At 32.2% G+C, this 17,008-nt stretch overlaps 1 pseudogene; it reads left to right on the forward strand.

Moving 5' to 3' along the window:
- Positions 1–6,007: 6,007 nt before the first annotated feature.
- Positions 6,008–8,370, forward strand: LOC126727478 (1-aminocyclopropane-1-carboxylate synthase-like; annotated as a pseudogene).
- Positions 8,371–17,008: the final 8,638 nt, after the last annotated feature.

The following is a 17,008-nucleotide window of genomic DNA, read 5'->3' on the forward strand; positions in this document are numbered from 1 at the left end:
TTTCATCAATTATTGCTGCTTGAGATGCTCTCTTTTTCCTTTTCTTGACACCTGAGTTTTTATTTTTATTTTTAATTTATTTATTAATTAGTGGTCATCAATAACCTATTAGTACTAAGTGGAGTTAGATGGGATTAGGCTAGGGCCATTTTGGGTAAAAGCGGAGTATTTGCTGATTGGGCTAAGTTGGATGAGGCTAGTTATTAAAATAAAATTAATTTTTTCATAAATTGACCAGGCTTGAATGAGAGAGAATAATATATATATATTTTAAGGTTTCGATGGATTGGGTAAAGCCTATGACCATGACCATGACCACGACCATGACTGTGAAATGTTAATAATATAAAATTATATTTTTAATAATTTATTCTTCAACATACTATCTTGGTTGTTACATAATTTATTATTCATATAGTTACAAAATATTACTTTTCATAATATATTATAAGATTAATTGGAATTGATTTATGAGTAACGTTACTTACTTACCATAGGAAGTCAAGCATAGGTTTTGGTGGTAACTTCTTAAATAGAGGGTACAGTAATTGCAACCAAGGCTATGGCAAGGTGGTTTAAGAATCGGTTTTTTTTTTTTTTTTTTTTTTTTTTCAAATCAAGGCTATTCCACTAATGGATAATAATGTCATCCAAAAACAAAACCAACATCTTACTAATATTTTATCAATTCATTATGTGGTACAATTAGAAAGTTAAGAACAAATAACATAGGGTTAATGTTGAAATTATAATTGATTATGCTCATTTTTGTAATGAATATTTTTATATACAACATTTGGCACCCAAAAAAAAAAAAAAAAAAAAAGGGCCCTGAAATGAATTGCTTGAAAGATAGCAATTTTTGTGACTGCATTTTTGTGTTATGCAACTAAAATATCATTTAAGTACATTTTTGAAAGTTTTTAAAATGCACAAGAGTAAAACAAAATAAAAAACACAAAACAATGGCAAAGGCACTAATTTAGATCATACTAGATTGTGGCATGAATTATGAACTTAGCATATTAGAATTATTTTTAAAATATAAAATTTAAATAAAAGTACCATGAACATTATTTTTAGAAAGAACATAAACATAAACTTAAACAAAGGCATATATGTTTTTGTCTTGTTTTGTACCAACGAACATATGTTATTTTTTTATTCAAACATAAATATGATAATATATGAAAAATTATTCCATCAATATTGGAATTGACTAGGATCAATTTTTAACTATAAGTGAAAATCTACAAGTGCAAGAGTCACTTTAGTCTTTAGGCTCCAAAAACTATAGTGTCTCTCTAAATTATAGTGATCGATAATTTTAAGAAACAAAAAAAGGTAAAAATCTACATTATACTTAGGGTGTGTTTGGATACTGCTTATTTTGCTAAAAATTGAAAACTAAAAATACTGTAGCAAAATAATTTTTAAATGTGTGAATAGTGCCGTGGGACCCATTTTTAATGAAAGTTTTGTTGAAAAAAGAGATTTGTGGGTCCCATGAACAGTGCACGGGACCCACTGGACAGCCACAAAATGCGCTTCACAAAAAAAAAAAAAAAAAAAGGCCAGACGCAAGACGCTGGCGTTATAAGCTGTATCCAAACGCTACTTTACTAGGGCCATGAGATGAGTCTGTGTTTTTTTTTTTTTTTTTAATTAGTAAAAGTTTAGTCCAAAATCATTATAAAATCACTTGTTTCAATTTTTCATATATGGGTTTGAGTTAACTCAGAATATAAAGTCTCTTATTGAGTTATCAAAACCAATTGGTGTCTTTTTTTGTTTCTATAAACGAATTGATGTTTAAACTTATTATAATGAGCAATTATTATAGAATAGATGTCATTAGTTCAAAGCTTATCAAATCTATCCCAAAAATAATGTTACAATTTATCTATAAAGTGAACCTAAAAAGCAAAGTTGCATCCTTTCATTACAGTATAAATATATCAGAGTAAGGAATAAAAAACAAATATGATTAAACTTTAGGTGGTTAAAGTGTGATTAACACTTCAATATATATATATATATATGACTATAGGGTGATTTGGAATATGATCCCTCATTACCTAATGTGAAGCATTTGGCACGAGTGGAATACTCGGATTCTTTTATGAACCAAAAGATCAATTCATTAGCTGAAGCTATTTTTCTTAAAGACTTTACTTGGGTGGACAAACAGATCGGGTGTTTTCAATTTCACCTCTTTACCTAATTTGCTTGATAGTTGTACTTTGTATTCATCTTAGTTTATTTGTTTTTATATTTTCCTCAGCACACTTCCTGTGTGCTTTGGCTGTTTGTAGTTGATTTTTTCTTTCAATGAAGTTTTATAACTTTTATTATTTATAGAAAAAATGTATTTCTTCTTCTCATAAAGAATTTTAAAACGCAGTCCTGCCAATCCATCTCTTCTAGGGCTGTACATAGGAGGAGGTGCCGAGGTTAAGCTTAGATTTCTGTGGCCCAACAGAGAATGGGGAAAAAATTGCGGGCTAACAGGCCTAGATCATGGGTTGACCAGCAGGTGTTCATGGGGAAAAAAAAAATTTGCCCAAGGCCTAACTTCTTTTTACTTGCTCAATAGCGCAAGGCCTAACTTATTGGGCCAGTAGGCTACCCACTGGCCGAAAAGCAACCGGGCTTTGGGCCATTAGTGAGAGAGAGATATATATGTAATACTATTAGAGTCCATGTATTAGTTGTACTATTTGGTAAACATCCAAGAAAGATGTGTTAAGATATCAAGCATCCTGTATGGCTATATTACTACTACCGTCCTACATCACGTCGAAATGTTTCAAAGTTTAAAGAACAAAATAAAGAAAAATAAGATACTATATTACAAAGTTTAAGACACATTAAACTCTCTTTATGTGGTTATCCAATGGAAATACCAATGATATGTTGTTGCATCGTTGAACTCATAGCGAGCAATTTAATCCCGATTTCTTCTTTTTGCTATGTTTGATTCAATGAAAAATAAGTTCAGGAGTATTACAATGATCATGGTGTATTGTTGTGTTTCAGGAGTATTATGTTCATATGATTCAAGTGTTTCACAGCTTCTAGAGTTAGGTGTGAGTGAGTTTTGTTCAACTGTTCCCAACTCACATGTTAAGTCTAGAGTCTGTTTTAGGGTTTTGTCACGGAATAGCCAAAGGGGGAGATTGTAAGGTTGAATTTATTCAACCATCTAATTGGCTTTATTCCGTGCCAAATTTGCTTGTAATTCAGCATTTAGTAACCCTGTATTTAGGTGGGTTTGTTGTAAGGGTAGTGAGTGAGATAGAGTGAAGATTGCTCAAGAGTGTGCAAGAAAACAGAGACTCACGGCTGGGACTCGCGGGTGACTCGCGGCTATAAGCTGCCAGAAGCAGCACACGTGCCAAGCATGCTGGAAGATGAACAGTCATGCTAGCTGGAGCACTACAGGACAAAACAGGACAACTGGCCATACGGTTAACTCGCGACTGGATCTCGCGACTTAGTCAAGCCACGAGGTCAAGCCGCGAGCCACCCCTGTTTTGTAAAACCTGACGTTTCACATTCCTCTCCTACTCCAGTATAAATACCCCTTTTACCCACGATTGAAAGGGAGCTTCCAGAGAGAATTTTGAGAGAGAAACCCTAAAGAAAAACTAGATTGTTTCACCCACAATTTCTACCTTAGAGTCTCTTCAAATTCCTCAACTCTCTTCCTCTCCATTGTCAAATCCTTGAGAGGCATTATACCAAACCTGGTTCTCACCATCATCATCACTGTGAGACAGTTGTTTGGATTTCTGGGAAGCAGTTAGGAAGGAACCAATCTTCATTGGTTGATGCTACGGTCTAGTAGCGGAATCCGGGAAGCTAGAAAAGAAAAAGGTTCGGCGCAACCTCGTTGGAGCAAGAAGCTTGGAGGGCTTAGGTGCACTGGGTAGATTAGGCTTGGAGGGTCTATTGCTGTCCTTGTATCCCAACTGTATTTTCTAGTGGATTGTTTACCGCTTGGAGGGCGGCGGAGAGGTTTTTCGCCGAGGACTTCAGTTTCCTCTTCGATAACACATTGCGTGTTGTCTTTGTGTTTGCATCTTCCTTCCTCTCTATCTTTGCCTTTTTATTATCTGCTGTGGTTTTATTTTGTTATGGCTTAGATAGTCTTTAACCAATTTCGTATTATAGCATGTGTTAAGTTTCCGCACACTAGTTGTTTGACATATTGCTTGTATTGGTTAAGTTGTAATTTGGGGGTCTAAACGTTCAAAGGTGTTTTGTACACGTTTTTGAACTTTCATTGTCACATAGTACATACATACAATTAAAGTTCTGGTTACTTTCTAAGATAGTGCGAATCAAGAAAACTAGAAATAATTGGGTAAATTTCCATGTTTATATATATGTCTTGGTCACAATTTTCAATTTTTGATGCCATAGACCGAGTGGTGGAAAAATATAGTAAGTTTATGCAAAAATGATAAGCAATTACTTATAATCTATTACATCATATTTATGGAAAAAAATTGTTATTTTGGAACACAAATCTTATGTGGAAATCGATTGTGTTTTTTTGAGATTAGCTTATAAGTCTGGTTTTTAATTTTTAATTTGTATGTACAACTATTTAAAACTTTTTTTTCTTTTTTTTTTTTAAGGTACAAATATATTTTAGTACACTTAAAAAAAAAATTCAATAAAAACTAAGATAAATTGTTCCTAAAAAGACATGCTGCAATATAGTATGAAGTTTTCGCAAGGAATAAATGTAGTGCATTCGTAATTCTTTCAATAAAGTGTTTGATTCCTATGCCGTCAATATTGCCAAAATATGATATAAGGGGATTTCACTACTTTTAAGTGGAGTGAGTCTAGCGTTACAATAATTTTCACTATTTTTACTACAATTTGCTTACATAACAAATTATAAGTGATGAAAATAAAATGATAAATTTATATGGGTCCATAATTTCACTACTCACAATTAGGGGTGTGCAGAAAACCCACCGACCCGCCAAACCCGACCCGACCTGCCGAGTTGGGTCGGTTTTTAAGGCTTGGTGGGTTGGGTTGGGTTACAAAAAAAAAATTTATGGCGGGTTGGGTTGGGTTTGGGTCATAAAATTACAAACCCGCCAAACCCAATCCGACCCACCCATATTTAATATATATTTAAAATATATTTTTATATTTAATAATTTTTTTTAAATCAATTGTAGGACACTTATATATATATATATATATATATATATATATATATATATATATATATATATTATATATTTAATAATTAAAAAAAAAACAGTTGTAGAGCAGCATTTCCTTAGTTTCTCCTACTAATACTAATTTAATATATATATATATATATTATATAATTAATAAATTTTTTTAAATAGCCAGTTCTTCCTATCCTATATAAAAACCAATTAGTTCACACAAATCCTAATAAATTACTATTGTTGTTTAGTCATTAATGTTGTTTGCCTTTAAGGAGTTACATTGATACTAATCTTTAGGTTTTTTTAATATTTTAATATTTTTTTTCTACTCAATTTAATAATAATAAAAAAAAAGTCAAACCCATGGGTTCAACCCGACCCATGTAGGTTGGGTTGGACTTATGTGATGGATTGGGTTGGGTTGGATTTTTTTTGACTCACCATGGTGGGTTGGGTCAAAAACTCCCCTCAACCCGACCCAACCTGACCCATACACACCCCTACTCACAATCTTCATGCGGCAAAGTTGTGAAATTAATAGCCGTACTTGACCCACTCTTTTTAGTGTTTCATACGTGGACCCAGGCGGCTTACGTATCGGTGGCCAGATTTGATAGGTCATAGGGTACCTAGTAAACTTTTTGACCTCAGGTAAGCCAGCTAATAAGTTTGCCTCTTTGCCTGCTGGAGGAGCTGACTATCTTAGTTTATTACTTCAACCCAAAAGCAAATAATAAATTTCAAAGCGCACACGGCACACCGTCTCACCAAATTTCCAAAATTGTTCCTTCGTATGAACCTTCATTTGACATTTCAACCACCTAGTTAATTCCAAAAGTTCTAACGCAAGCAATTACGACTGCCCAAGGACCCATTTGATTTGTTCCTATAAACCATAAAGCTGTTCCCATCTTCTTCATACATATTATCGTATATCAATTAGCTAGCTGCATTTCAAAAAAGAAAGGGAAATGGTGAGCAAAAATCAACAGAACTTGTTGTCAAAGATGGCAACTGGCAATGGTCATGGTGAAAATTCTCCAAACTTTGATGGATGGAAGGCTTTTGAGGATGATCCATTTCATCCTACTGATAATCCTCATGGGGTTATCCAAATGGGCCTAGCAGAAAATCAGGTAACTAAAATTTATAACTTTCTTAGTGTGCATTTTATTAATTTGAAGTACACTCAGAGTCACAGAGTTTAGTTGCATTATATATATATATATATATATATATATATTCATGGTTTTTATGTCTTGTTCAATTTGCAGCTTTCTTTTGATTTGGTTGAAGAGTGGCTAATGAAAAACCCAGAAGCCTCCATTTGCACACTTGAAGGAGTAAATTACTTCAGAGACATAGCTATCTTTCAGGATTATCATGGCTTGACAAAGTTCAGAAATGTAAGTAACATACTAATCTTATATATACAGTTCCTCATACTCTATTATCCATTTCATGTCTCACACACATAAAAGATTAATTAATGAAGTTTCTTATGTATATTCCACAGGCTGTGGCCAATTTTATGGAGAAAGTAAGAGGAAATAGAGTGAGATTCGACCCAGACCGCATTGTTATGAGTGGAGGAGCAACCGGAGCTCATGAGATTACTGTCTTTTGTTTGGCTGACCCTGGGGATGCATTTCTAGTACCTACTCCTTATTATCCAGGGTAATATAATCGATACCTCTTCTTCCATTTCAATTTTCTACTTTTTTATGCTTCATAAATTTCTCTTTTAATGAAAATTAAGTTAAAAAATGATGTATTAATGTAGGTTAGACCTTAGAGGCATATTGGGGTGGCTATTTGACTTGGCTTTTTAGCTGTTTTTTTACTCATATACATAATGATTCTTGAAAGAGGGATTCATTATTAAATCTACTTTGATCATGATATACTATTATGGAGAATTCATTTTAAAAAAGATTGATTTAGTCCATGACACTGCTTGACTGCTGAGAATGATTTCTCTAATGTCAACACCCCAAGCTCTTAATTCTAAGTTTTCAACATCAGTGCCGTAACCACAGGTACCAACTAACAAAATCACTGGCCGGGGCATCAGTTAATACAAACCAATTTATTACACTTGGAAGAAAGAAGTTTTCAAGTAAAAGGATTCTTTAATATAAAAAACTAAAATCCATATCTTGAGTCTTGAGAAAATTGGAAAAAAACAGTCTAGGAAAATGAGGCCCATTTTCCTCAAAGACCAGCCCTTATTCCCATTTGTGAGTCAATTACCAATTTTCGATCAGTCCAAGATAAGAACACGCAGTTGACTGCCCTCTGGCTTGAGGTCAGAAGGTTAAGAATTTTTTTTTTTTCTTTTTTTTCAAATTCCATTTTAACATATGAATGTTACTGTCAAATCATTTAGGAAAGCAATTAATTATGCTCTGATGGTTACATGGTTTATTACATCATAAAGAAGGTGGAACCCAATTAATTATATGATTTCCCATGGCCTTAAAATGATGAAAAGTACTTGTATTTTTTCATAGATTTTTTTGCAAGACCTCTAGCAATATTCAAAACATTATCTCACAATCTTGCTTTATCATTGCAGTTTTGATTGAGATTTGAGATGGAGAACAGGAGCACAACTTGTTCCAGTTGTATTTGAACGCTCTAACGACTTCAAGGTGACAAGAGAAGCATTGGAAGCTGCCTATAAGAGTGCTCAAGAGGCCAATTTTCTGCTAGGCCCATTTGGCTAACCCCATGAGGATTATCAGTAGGATGAAATGGATTATCCTCAAAAGCCTTCAATCCATCAAAATATGGAGAATTTTCACCATGACCATTGCCAGTTGCCATCTTTGACAACAAGTTCTGTTGATTTTTGTTCACCATTTCCCTTTCTTTTTTGAAATGCAGCTAGCTAATTGATATACGATAATATGTATGAAGAAGATGGGAACAGCTTTATAGTTTATAGGAACAAATCAAATGGGTCCTTGGGCAGTCGTAATTGCTTGCGTTAGAACTTTCGGTGTTGGGACAGGGCTGAATAAACGCACTAAGTATATAATGTTTGTTTGGTTGAGTCGTTGAGAAAGTGTAACTTCCAGGTCTTATTATGTAGTTGTGTAGCAGTCGAGTTGTATCATAAATTAAAATTAAATGGTTGCTAATCATCTGCTTGCTTAAATGTGTTTTATTTTTCATGCTCAAATTTTACTTTTTATTATTTTCCTTTTATTAGTAGGATAATGAACTATTACTTACTGTTTATTTTTATATGTAATTAAAAATTTTAAAATGTATAATAATAAAAAAATTCTTAAAGAGGTAATTGGTAATTATTTCCTTTTTAATTAATTTTTTAATTAGTAATTGGTCGGGCTTGAATGAGTGAGAATAATTTTAATTTGACTTTTTAAGATTTTGATGGAGTAGGCTGAGCCTATGACCACGACCATGACCATGAAATGCTAATAATATAATATTATATCTTTAACAATTTATTCTTCAACCTATTATCTTGATTGTAATATAATTTATTATTTATATAGTTACAAAATATTACTTTTCATAATATATTATACAATAAATCATAGTTAATTTTTGAGTAACATCTTTTATTTACGAGAGGACGTTAAGAAGAAGAATGAGTCTCAATCTAATGTTACTCACACCATTTTTTTTAAGAATCTTTCTATTTTATTAGTAACTTCTTCTTCAAGATAGTTTAGAATTTCTACAGAAAGCTCGCCTGACATGTTTTGTAGAACTACATATAACAGAAATGAAGTTCAAATTGTAGATATACTATCTTTCACCTAAACAAAATCACTCTTTTAATGGTGAACAAAACCTTTTAAAAATAAGTTAACAACTTACTAATATTTTATTAGATCATTATGCAATACAATTAGGGAGTAAAGAACAAATAACATATATTTTGGGTTGATGCTAAATTTATAATCAATTCTGCTCATTTTTGTGATGTATTTATTTATAATACAACATTTGGCACCAAAAACAATTGTTGGGCCTTGAAATGTTTCCTTAAAAGATGGTGATTTTTGTGGCTGCATTTTTGTGTTATGCAGCCACATAATTATTTAAGTAGATTTTTGAAAGTTTTTAAAATTCGCACAAGAGTAAAGCAAAAAACAAAATTTATTTTATTTTCCCCTACCAGAATCCAACAATGGCGAAGGCACTAGTTAAGGTAATGCTAGACAGTAGTATGAATTATGAACTTGGCATATTAGAATTATTTTCAAAAATAATATTTAAATAAAAGTATCATAAATATAAACATAAACGTTTTTTGTTTTGAGAAAGAACATAACATAAACATAAACAAAAGCATATATATTATATATATATATATATATATATATATATATATATATTTTTTAAATTTTGTATCAACAAACATACTTTTTTATATTCAAATATAAACATGAAAAATATATGAGAAATTATTTTATCAATATATGAATTAAATATGGACCAATTTTTAACTATAAGTGCAAAAGAAACTTTAGTCTTTACGCTCTAAAAACTTTAGAGTCGTCTCTCCAATTATAATGAACTATAGTTTTAAGGAAAAAAATAAAAAATAAAATAAAAAATCTATGTTATACTTACTAGGGCCACGAGATTTGCAAAATGCTATTATTTTTGTTATTATATATTATTCAATTCACGTCGAGATTAATGATTCTCCTATATATCAAGTGAAATTAACCTAATAATTAATGATTCAACTCCCATTAAAAAAAAAAAAATGATTCAACAATACTTCATTTTCCTTTTCATTTACCCACTCACTTGTGTCAATGGTAGCATTTGTACATTTAGTGGGAAAATAATTGACCAACCTTCCTAATAAATGGTTCATAATTCCATTATAGGATTTTAGGTCTCATTATTGGATTTTAAGTACTCTACCAATCATAAGGTATACATACAGAATGACATCTTGTAGCACTCTTGTATCATAACTATCTATAACTTGGAGAATGGCGTTGGATGCTTAGGATAGGATCAACACTAGCGTTTCTCTAAATTTTTCATATTGAAGGGATGTCCAAAATGACCATGGTGGTTTTTGCAAAATAATATGTAATTTGACTTAATATCGTAAATTTCATTAGTAAATGTGTTAGGGTCATATTTTGTGTAATTGGCTAATCCTTTAACAAAATACAATTTACTTGTATTTGGGTAGATCTAAGATAGGTTTAGTACTTCAAGAAACATGTTGTTCAAGTCAAGTATTAAAGACATGAAGATTGGTCCAAGAAACAAGTGAAGAAAAGCTATTCATTAAGTCTCGACAAATAGCTTGGTAGAAGCCTGCTATGGAGACTTAATGTTAAGCTCGATAGATAGTTCGACAACAACTTGATCTATTAAGAATTATGATTTTAGAATTTCCAGATTTGAGATTTCGCCCAACCTTACATATTTGTTTTGGATTTCTTTTCTCACAACCCTAGACATATAAAAGGTTTATTTTAAAACCCGTCACACATGAATACAGAGACCAAGAGACTTAGAGCTTGTTTGGATCACCATGATGAGTGATATTACTTAGTTTTCATCATTGAGTTTCCAAAATGCATGGGTCCCACCAAAAATATCTTGTTTGGCTTGGTTTTTGGGTGATGTTTCCATCACTCAAAACTCAAAATTTTGAGTGATGGATGATGGAAACTGAAAACAAAATTTTAGTATTTTCAATTTCTGAAATATGAGTTATGGTGGCAAAAAGTGAGTTATGTGACTGAGTTATGTGACCAAACAATAATTTTGAGCCCTTATTTTCTCTGTGAGAAGCTACTGCATTTGTACCATAGGGTTTTGTAATCAAATGCTTCCAAATCTTTATTTTTGATGAAGTGAAGAATTTTGTAGCCAACAACATCTGTTCAAGTTGCTAGAGTTAGTCACGTACTTGGGATCCGTGTAAAAGGCTAGTCATAAATTGGAGGTTTGTGCATCAAGGGGAAAGAATGCTACTACAAGATCAAGTCCAATTGGGTATTGGAGCGAAGGTTCAAATATAGGTTGGTATTTCGAGATAGGCCAAGGGTAGTTGGTAAGATTCCTTATATTTGTAATCGCTTGATTGTTGATTAATAGATTTTTAGGAATAGTGACCTTAAAATCACCTGGTGAGGTTTTTGCCTTGCAAGGTTTTCCCCATTTGTCAACAAATCACCGTATTAATTGTTTTCCATTGCAAATTAGTTTATTTTGTGATTTTTTGGTGCCTTCACAATTTGCATGTAATTTGACATAATTAAACACCTTAGATAATTGATTTAATTAACCAGGGTCAAGCTATCTTAACTTGACAAAATGTTTCTTTTCCTACTTCACAAATGAAAATTTTAGTACAAAATAATTCTTATCACAAATAAAACTCCATAGTTACTAAGCATTTGGTCCTTAAATGTGTTTTTCTTTTCACATTAAAATTTGATTTTTTTTAAAAAAATAGTAGTCTTATGAACTATTACTTACTATTTATTTTTATATATAATGAAAAATTTAAAAGTGTTGCAGGTATATAAAATTTTGAATTATTTTTTGATCATATTATTTAAATAAAAATAGCGTTAACACAAATAAAAATGATAGACCAAAAATGTTTTGACCCCTTGTGATAAATTAACCAATTAATTAGTCAAGTGAATTAATTAAGTTAATCAACGTGCAATACGCGTGGTAGTACAAACAAATCACCAAATAACTAAATGCAACAAAAAAAAAAATTTGACATGGTGATTTATTTACGAATGGGGAAAACCTCCAAGGCAAAAACCCCATCAGGTGAATTTAAGGTCACCACTCCTGAGAATCCACTATTATCACAATAAGCGGTTACAAATAAAGGAATCCCGGTACTTATACAAACCTACAGTTGAACCCTTACCCCAATACACAATTGGACTTGTTCTGTAATGACAATCTCTCTTTTTCAAAACACGGCTCCCAGTACGTAACTAACCAATCAATGCATGGATCCAAGTATGTGACTAACACACCAACTTGAGAAGGATGTTAGCTACAAAGTTCTTTAGTTCATCCACACGATGAAGATCAAAAAGCTCTTTGGTCACAAAATCCTACGACGTACTAGTGCAACAACTTCTTCAAGAAAAAGACGAACTAGGGCATATGTCTCCGGTCACAATATGCTTGAATAATACCTTTGCATCAAGTTGCATCAAGTGTGACGGCCCTTAAAATAATTTTTATATATGTCTAGAGTTATGAGAAAAGAAACCCTATACAAATATACATAGATATGCGTTAAATCAGGTCTGAAAAACTGATTTTCGTAATTCTTGATAGATACAATTGTCGAGCTTATCTGTTGAGCTTTACATTTTAAATCTCTATAGATACATCTGTTAAGCTATTTGTCGAGTTTTAAAACACAACACTTCTTCACTTGATTCTTGGACAAATTTGCATGGCTTCAATACTTGGACTTGAACTCTTATTCTTTGAAGTATTAAATACATCCTAAATCTACCAAATTATAAGTAAAGTGCGTTTTGTCAAAGGATTAGCCGATTCTAAATGACATATGTTCTTAACATGATCCACATATATCCTAACAAAAAAGAATATATGTTTTTGACTCTTTGTACCACTTTACATATATATATATATATATATATATTTTTTTTTTTAATTCAAATTTAAGCATGAGAATATGAAAATTATTCTGTCCATATTTGAGTTACATAGGCTATTTACAAATTAGTTTTTGCTATAAATGTAATTATGTAAAAGATGCTTAAGGTTTTAGAGTTTTTAAGCTTTGAGAAATTTTAAGTGTCTCTCCTAATAATACTAGAACTATCATTTATGAAAACTAATTATTGTCTCAACTAATCTTGTATGTATGTATTTTGAATTTCTATTAAGTTGTGAATTAATACATAATTTTTTTTCCTCAAACAAAAATTCCTAGTTTTGTCCCTTATATTTTATGCTTTAGACGAGGGCATGGAAGCTCCTAACCTTATGATCGGCAAAAGCTATAAGAGCATATATATATATATATATATATAAAGAAATAAACAAAGCAAAGTGGACAACCGACACACACAAAAAAGGGGGGAGGGGGGGCTATGTGATACCCTCCACCTCCCAAGGAAACCTCTTTTAATCATCTCCTCGCATAAAGGAGAAACCCTCAGTTGGCATGTTGTTTTGTCATGCTCGGCGAAATGCCAGTAGCCAACCCACACCTCACGTGGTTTGTAGCAAAAAGGAAATGCATCCATTGTGACTTGTGAGCTAATCTTGATTGTCTTTATTGTTCTGCTAGATCACAATACACTCTATCAGGACATACTAGACGTTCATGGCTAACGTACACGACCTGCCTTTGGGCCAAAGAGCAAGCCCTTTTCATCTAGGCAGTGTCAGAACCATGTCAGTCAAGGATTTGATAACGATGCATGATCTTGATTGAGCCTTTGTTTAAGAGATGGCTGATGAGGCCATGTATAATCTCTAGCGCTCAGCCTTAGCTTGTCGTGACGGCACAGAGGTGGGGTAGGTTGGCTCAGAGGATGACTCGTCACAATTGAAGACCTTAAAGGTTATGCAGAGTGTACTAATGGCCAATTTCCATCACCATACTACTAAGGTATTGAAGGGCACCAACCACCATGTCTACTAAAGGAAATAACTCTGCCCAAACACGACAGAAAGCACAATCTAATAAGAAAAATTGACCCGAAGGAGGACATTTATAGTTATTCTCCATAAAATAATACAACCTAATGAAAAAATTAGTAAAAAATACAGTTAACACCTACTAACTTTGCCCAAAAATTATTATGTTCATACTTAATATTTTAAAATACACTTCAAATAAAAATTTTGTACAATGAATTTTAATTTTGAAATGGAGAATAATTCTTGAAACTTACCCTTAAATGAAAGACAGGTTAGTACATAAAATTTTTAATATTAAACAAATTTTGGTCAATCTACTGTCAAGAGGGAAATTTTTTTTTCCTTCAAGTTTTGGGTGGAGTATAATTTCCCCAAAGGAGAGTGTTATTATCCTACATTAATTTAGTCATTTAAATTTGAAGTTGGTCATTTTAGTTTAGTAACTTTGCCCAAAAATCATTTAAGTCCTTTAAGGACTCACTTAATCTAGTAATTTTGCCCAAAAATCACTCAAAATGACAAGTTAACGGACTTAAATGATTTTTGAATAAAGTTATTGTGCTAAAGGACAATAACTTTTTCTTGGATGATTTGATAGTTGGAGTAAAGTTAAACCTTCAAGGTTTGTGTGGGAATCTTGGATGTACTGATTTTTAGCCTTTGGCTTTTACACAGCATCCTTGGAGTCCCATATCGAAGGGAACTTCCCCCACTTTCTGTCTTATAAGTTGTGAAATGAAGGAGTAGTGTACCATCAGTTTAAAAAAATTGATGGTACACTACTCCTTCGCTTCAGAGCTTATAAGGCAGAAAGTGGGGGAAGTTCTCTTCGATGTGGGACTTCGAGGATGCTGTGTAAAAGCCAAAGGCTAAAAATCAGTACATCCAAGGTTTCCACAATAAAAGGAAGCATAACTGATAGTACACTACTCCTTCGCTTCAGAGCTTATAAGGCAGAAAGTAGGGGAAGTTCTCTTTGATATGGGACTCCGAGGATGCTGTGTAAAAGCCAAAGGCTAAAAATCAGTACATCCAAGGTTCCCACATTAAAAGGAAGCATAACTAATGGTACACTACTCCTTCGCTTCAGAGCTTATAAGGCAGAAAGTAGGGGAAGTTCTCTTCGATGTAAGACTCCAAGGATGCTGTGTAAAAGTCAAAGGCTAAAAATCAGTACATCCAAGGTTCCCACAGTTTGCATTACAAATATTATGAGATGTTAATTAAGTTACAATTTACAAGACTATTGCTAAAATTTTAAATTACTTTAAATTTATAAAATTATAATTAATCCTTGAAAAGGCTCTATTAAGAAAATACTCATACAGCTATATATCTGTTTTTCAGTCCAAACTCAAAAGATGATATTTTCACCCCCTCTTCCTTTATCCCAGATACAGCCAAATATAGAGTTTCTCTCTCTCTCTCTAGTAATTTAACAATCTGATATTCTCTCTATACATTCTTGTGATTCACAAGTATGAACCCACTTTACATATTAAAAATATGTTCTTTTCAATTCTATCTCTTCATCAAAATGTACTCTTTCTTTTTTGACTTTGACCAATATTGCTCATGAATTCTCTTATAATTAATGCATATATAATAAGGCCAGGAACTTTTGGAGTGTACAACTGTTTCTTCAGCTTTGGTTCTAGTCGAGTCCACAAAACATGGACCTTAATGATCTTAACAAGGTTTGGGAAATCAAACCTCTGAAGAAAATTGGGGAGGATGAACCGAGATTAATGCTTGAACGAGTTGCCAAACAAGTTCAACCAATCATGCGCAAACGTAAATGGAAAGTCAATATCCTTTCTGAGTTCTGGTACTCTCAGCTTTTTTCTCACCCTTTCATTGTTTTTTTTATTCCTGTTCGCTTTACCTGTGATTTGTGTTGAATTCGATTTTTGAACATGTATGTGTGTTTTGTAAAAGTTTAGTCCAAAAGCATTTTAAAATTGTATGTTTCATTTTCTCTTACATGGGTTTCAGTTAAATCAAAACTAACTGGTGTTTTAAACTGATAATAACGAGTAATCATTATAAAGTAGACGTCATGAGTTTAAAGCTTATCAAATATATCAAAAATAAAAGAAAGTTACAACTTTTTTTTTTAATAAGTGAAAGTAAATGATAATATTGGGGGGAAAGTTGCAAATTATCTTTAAAGTAAACCTAAAAAACAAAGTTGCAATCTTCATTACAGTATGAATATATCAAATTAATGAATAAATAACGAAAATTATTAAAGTTCGGGTGGATAAAGTGTGATTAACGCTTTAATATATAACTATGGGTTGATTTGGAATATGATCCCTGATTGCCTAATGTGGAGAATTTGGTGGCAGCAGAACACTCGGTTTTTTTAAGGAACCAAAATATCAATTTATGAACTGAAGCTATTTTTCTTGCAGACTTTGCTTGGGTGGATAAATGCCTCTGGTGTTGTCAATTTCACTTCTTTACCTAATATGCTTGATAGTTGTACTTTCTATGCATCTTAGTTTATTTGTTTTTATGTTTTCCTTAGCACACTTCCTATGTGCTAGTGTGCTTTGGCTACTTGTAGTTAATTTTCTATTTCAATGAAATTTTATTATTTATCAAAACTATGTATATTTCTTTTCTCATAAAGAATTTTAAAATGCAGTGCTGCCAATCCATCTCTTCTAGGGTTGAACATAGGAGGAGGTGCCGAGGTTATGCTTAGAATATTGCGGAGGCCAAACAAAGAATGGGATTTCTTCCCTTTTGAGCAAATTCCATCATTCTATTATGTTGTACAATTAGATAGTGAAGAACAAATAACAAATAAGTTTTAGAGTATTTAGGCTCTAAAAAGACTTTTAGTATTTCTCCAAATCGTGGTGAACTATATATAATTTTATGAGAAAAAAAAATTATGTTATATTTACTAGTGTTAGGACATATGTGGATCATGTTAAGAACATATGTCATTTAAAATTGGCTAATCCTTTAACAAAATGCATTTTACTTGTAATTGGATAGATCTAGGATGTGTTTAATATTTCAAGGAACAAAAGTTCAAGTCCAAGTATTGAAGTCATGCAAATCTGTCCAAGAATCAAGAGAAAAAATGTTGTTCTTTAAAGCTCGACAGA

The sequence above is a fragment of the Quercus robur genome, chromosome 5 (assembly GCF_932294415.1).
Source record: "Quercus robur chromosome 5, dhQueRobu3.1, whole genome shotgun sequence".
Classification (NCBI taxonomy): domain Eukaryota; kingdom Viridiplantae; phylum Streptophyta; class Magnoliopsida; order Fagales; family Fagaceae; genus Quercus; species Quercus robur.